Here is a 6,000-nt window from a genome sequence, read left to right as displayed (position 1 = left end):
GCAACATTCCTGAATGGGATAGGATCCATACCCTTTAGAAGGAAGGTTATTGATTTTAGGAGTTACGATGCATGCGTCATAAACATTATGAGAATGTAATCAACACCACTTACTTGAACATGTTATAGGGTAATTAATGAACATGGATAAAAGGTGAATGAATGCTCGGGGTAGGTTTTTGTTAGAATATGTGAAAGGGGTACATGATTTCATAGAGTTCGCGTGTCCTCATACAGACAAAGCCAGTAGAATAAGGGGTCCATGCAAGAAATGTCAAAACATAACATTCAAACACGTTGATCTGGTCCATTCACATTTATTAGTTTTTGGAATGGCGAAATGGTACACAACATGGGTGTTCCACAATGAAGATTACCCAGTTCAAAGCGATGATGATGACGATGATGATGATGGGGCAAATATAATAGATGGTGATACACGTTCAGAAGGGTTAATTGAAATGTTAGGTGACTTGCAAAGGGGGATTACAATAGACACGGGCGATGTCAGTGTGGCGTGTACTAGTGAAGGATCTACTTCAAAAGGTACCATACCTTGCAATCCTAGTACATTAAATCGACTCAGTAAACCATTTGCTAATCTCGTGAGAGATGCATAGGTGTCCCTATATCCAAACTGTACAAAGTTCTCAAAATTAGAGTTCCTGATAAAGTTGCTCATGCAAGGACAATGCATGGGTTATCTCAGAGCGCATTCAACATGCATTTAAGCCTCATTAAGGCGGCACTGCCTAATGGTGAAACACTTCCAAAGTCCTTTTAAATTGGGTCTCGGTTACACTAGAATACATGCATGTAGGTATGATTGTGCACTCTTTTATGGTGAACATGAAAATGCGAACGGGTGCCTAGAATATGGTGAACTGAAGTATAAAACTAATTAGAAGAAGGGTAAAAAGATCCCCCAAAATTTTTTGCGATATTGTCTATTAATACCGCATTTGCAATGATTGTACATGTGCAAAAAGACTTCTGCATGTATGAGATGGCATCAAGAGAAATGTCTTCAAGATAGAAACACCCTTAGCCATCCAGCGGACTCCGAAGCTTGGGCCGATTTTGATAAAATGCATTAGTGGTTTGCTAGTGATCCTCACAACATCATATTTGGCTTTGATTCAGATGGGTTCAATCCTTTCAGTAACATGAACAACCCGTATAGCATGTGGCCAGTTATAATGATGCCATACAATATGACGTTACGGCGATGTATGAAAGAACCCTTCATTTATATGTCTGTGCTTATTCCCAGACCGAGGGCACCTGGTAATGATATTGATGTGTACCTGCGTCCATTAATTGACGAGTTGAAAAAACTATGGGAAAAAGGAGTGGAGACTTTTGGTGTGGAAATCGAAAAAACATTTTGGATGCATGCTACAGTGTTGTGGACAATTAATGATTTGCCCGCTTACGGCAACCTGTCGGGTTGGAGCATAAAAGGTTACTTAGCATGCTCAGTCTGTAATAAGGATGCTGGGTCCTTATCCTTGAAGCATGGACACAAGTTATGCTTTATGTGTCATCGTCGTTTTCTATGACCTGGACATCCTTGGAGGACTCGTGGCATCAAAAGCTTTAATTGAAAACCTAAACGAAGGTTACACAGCCAAAGTGACTAAGTGGGGAAGAGATATTAAACTAGCTCAGGTTGATCAGAGATGTGAAATTTGGGAAACCACAACCAGTAGAAAAAGAAAACGTGCTGAGTGGGAGTTGAATTGGACGAAGAGAAGCATATTCTTTGAGTTGCCATACTGGAAAGATCTTCCACTACACCACAACTTGGATGTCATTATAAAACTTAACTATGGAGCCAACAAACTCGTCCACCTATTCAAGTGCACCTAGTGGGATATTGGTAATAAAAAGACTGGGATAAACATGGATGCCTACTTTACGAGTGTTAATTTTAGCAAGACATGGTATCAACATGACCCTTTTGTACTAGCAACGCAGGAAGAACAAGTGTTTTACCTTAAAGACACAAAATTGAAGGGTGAATGGCATGCGGCCCAAAAGGTTCCTCCCCGAAGTTTGTATGCTATTACAGAAGTTGCAGATGGGGAGAAGAGTGCCAGTGAGGCTGTAGTCTAAGAAGATGAGCCATCTGTCAGTGCAGCAGTGCAATTTACTTTAAATGTTGTTGAAGAAGGAGCCGATCCTATACCATTGAATAGGGTTGGTGCCACAGCAAAACATGTAAGGACTGCTGATATTGCAATTGAACCTTCTGTAGACGTTCACTTAATTGACAATGAGGAAACTGATGGGAAAGATGAAATAGGGGTCGAGTACTGTAGTAAAGAGGAAGACACTTTAGAAAGTGAGGATAATACCAATATTGAGGACATATAGGGGGTAAGCATGTTATGTTTGTCACTATATATCTGACATGTGTAAATAACTAAAAATATATTTATTATGCATCCATCTAATATTCGTACTTCTTATATTTATTTGTCTAATACTTTGCAGACATGGCACCAGGATGTCGTCGTGGCCGACTTTCTTCCAGGCTCTCGACTACATCGCATGAGGATGATCCAACGTCCTTGAGACCAGTGGAGTCCATCCGTCCTGATGCGGCACCATCATTGTCTGAGCCATGAGCACCTTGGCCAAATATAGATACCTCAACTCGGGATGACACACAGGGTGAGTTGCCTAGCATGATGAGCAGCGTTGGTAAGGTTACGATTAATTTATTTCGGCGTAAACTATTGATGGTCATTCATGTATGATTAAAATATTGTTCTTAATTTAACTCTTCTTTCAGCATCGACATCCATGGTCAGGTCAGGTCGTGGTGTAGCGAAGAACACAACACTTAAGAAGCACCTAGAGAGGACGAGGCAGCGCATTCGGATTGACATTCCTCCAGGCTTCATATATACCAACAATATGCTCTAGTCACCATCTTCACCTGGCTACAGGTGACTGAGGCGCAACGCATGGTTCTTTACATGTGCATCTTGGTAAGTAATCCCAAACTCTTTTTTTTTTGACTTTATATATTAGCCAAACAACTATCTAACATTCTAACTATATTCCCTATGCAAGAGGAGTTCAATATAGACATTCTCCACGCAAACCATGTGAAAAAGGCAGTGGACGTCCACCTGTGCAATAAATTTAAGACCTATCATGCGAAAATGCACGAACATTTTTGTGCAATGGGAGATCAAGCATAAACCCACCTATACGACAAGATATCCCAAGAGGATTGAGAAGTGGTGTGTCGCCATTTTCGCGATCCACACTATCAGGTGTCACACCCCGAACCCGCAGATGGGTCCCAGGTGTGAAAATAGTAACCTAACCTGTATTTGTATCAATTAAACGTACATGATACAATACTGAAAGAGGGCCCGACCCCATGGGGTATACGGAAGCCCTAAAAGAAAACATACACACACACATCCATACTCATCAGATACACAGCGAAAATTGTTCAATCTATCCATATAACATACCATACCCGAGTCTATACAACACTAGGATATACGTTCCCGTAAATACAAAACATACTCCGGGTATCTACAAAAATCATCACAACAACCCAGTTACAAAACTCGTACCTATCTAGGCACTAACTGTAGCTAAACAACACCCCCGCTTCCGGATGCTAGGATATTAGTTTCGGCTACCCAAAGGACCTAAAAACATTTGTATATACATTCAGGGTGAGACACCTCTCAGTAAGGAAGAAAGCAGGTTATATCAGTGTATGGCATACCAGTGTTATTTTACGCAAAACATAACACCATACAATACGATACAGTTTCGAAATATTTCCATACAGTACTATACAATTCCATTATTTTCACAAATCCATTCCAATACATACGATACCCAAACATACGGTCAGTGTCGTCACACTCAAGCAACCAAAACCCTGTGATAATTGAAGCCTCACAGTGGTACGTCGCCAATGCGGTGTAGCTCACACCTATCGGTGACCAGCCGGAACACATAGGCGATATTTCACACCCTCGGATATAGAGTGGGACACTCTCCCCCACAGTAATGAACCGGTACATGGCGTAGCGTACGATAATTAGCCGCCACATGGCTGTTTTAGCGTACAGTAATTAGCCACTGCTAGCTAATTTCACAAAATCTGGAATCATTTTGGAACTCATGTTCCTATATTCATCAGCATATGGTAATTAGTCGCCACTAGCTGTTTTATAAAATACCTGGAACAATTACATACAACCATACATTCCACATTTATTTGGTATACTGTAAATCATATCGTTTTCCAATTCAAGCATACAGTTTTATACAAACATGGATACGGTCACCTCAATAATACAGTTTAAATACAACATACAAATTTTCCAAAAAAAGTAGAGATGATACCCAATATTCCTGATTTTCTCAAAAGCTGTAACTCGAAAATCTCGCATTTGTACCCGATAGATTTTCCTAAATAAGTACTCAAAACATACATACGATCGTAACCTATAGGTTTACTGATCTCGATTTCAAAAATAAAGTGATATAAAAAGAATCCCCTTACCTTAAATTGAAATCGAACCACGAACTCTACGACTCTTAAAGCTACAAACTGAGAGACCAAAACCTAAACAACACAAAACAAGACTTCTTTACAATTCATACTACTACACATATTTCAAAACATAAATGGAAACCAAGCCTTACCTCGATTTTGGACCAAAACCCAAAACTGCTCGAAATGAGATTCCGATCCACTATTCGTGAAGAGAATCCTACCTTGATCTGCGCGGTAACTTCGGATTCATGAATCAGGCGATGAACAGCGAAGGAATCTAAAGAGAGAGAGTGATCAACCGCCCTCGTCGACGAATGGCGTCCTCGTGGACGAGGCCATATAGATAGCTCGTTGACGAGACAAGGACCTCATCGATGAACTTGATATTACCGGTTTCCCGAAATCCCTTGGCTTCTCCTCGTTAACGAGCCTCTGAATTTCATCAATGAGCAGAACCTAGACTTCATCGATGAACTCTAGCTTCGTCGATGAACTCTGCTCAATTACCAATTTTCCCTTCTTTTATATAATTAGTCCATATATCACAGTTCAGGTTCTTACAACCTCCCCTCACAAAAATTTCGTCCTCGAAATTGGCATTTTCTCATTATGAACTCATTTATGAATACATACACACTCTAAGAAGAACCAGCGGCTATTTATACACAGCCCCATCACAATACATACATTCCCTCACTTATGGCAGTAGATTACCATGGTTACATACATACACGGCCTCGGGAGCTCAAAATACAATAAGACTCTCCCAGAGACTAACCCCACAACACTAACACGATAACAGAGTACTACATACATACATACCCATACCAACCCGCTATCTCACTACTACTCAAAACAACTATAGATTCTTCCAGCGTATTTCCACTTCTAACTCCCAAGAAGCTTCTTCAACCGCGTGATTTCGCCACAAAACCTTCACCAGCGGTATCTCCTTGGTACGCAGCTTCTAAACTTTTCGATTTAGAATTTGAACTAGTACTTCCTTATACACCAAAGCATCCCCAAGTTCTAAGGACTCGTAACTAATAACATGCGACAAATCCGAAAACGTACCTCCTTAACATAGATAAGTGAAATACATCATGGATCCTTGAGAGTGTAGGAGGTAGTGCAATTCGGTAGGCCAGCGAACCCACTCGTTCTAGAATCTCGAATGGTCCGATATACCTTGGGCTCAGCTTGCCCTTCTTCCTGAATCTCATCACTCCTTTCATCGGAGTGATTCTCAGAAATACCTTATTCCCCACCTCGAACTCTAATTCACAACGACAAACATCTGCGTAGCTCTTTTGCCGACTCTCAGTTGATTTAATCCTATCCCGTATCAAACCCACCTTCTTAGACGCTTGTTGTACAAGTTCCAGTCCTAACACCTGATGTTCACCAACCTCATCCCAATACAAAGGAGATCGAAACCTCCGACCATGCAAAGCCTCG

The sequence above is a fragment of the Malania oleifera genome, chromosome 2, assembly GCF_029873635.1.
Source record: "Malania oleifera isolate guangnan ecotype guangnan chromosome 2, ASM2987363v1, whole genome shotgun sequence".
NCBI lineage: Eukaryota > Viridiplantae > Streptophyta > Magnoliopsida > Santalales > Ximeniaceae > Malania > Malania oleifera.
The sequence above is the reverse complement of the archived record's forward strand: the minus strand, read 5'-3'. Positions refer to the sequence as shown.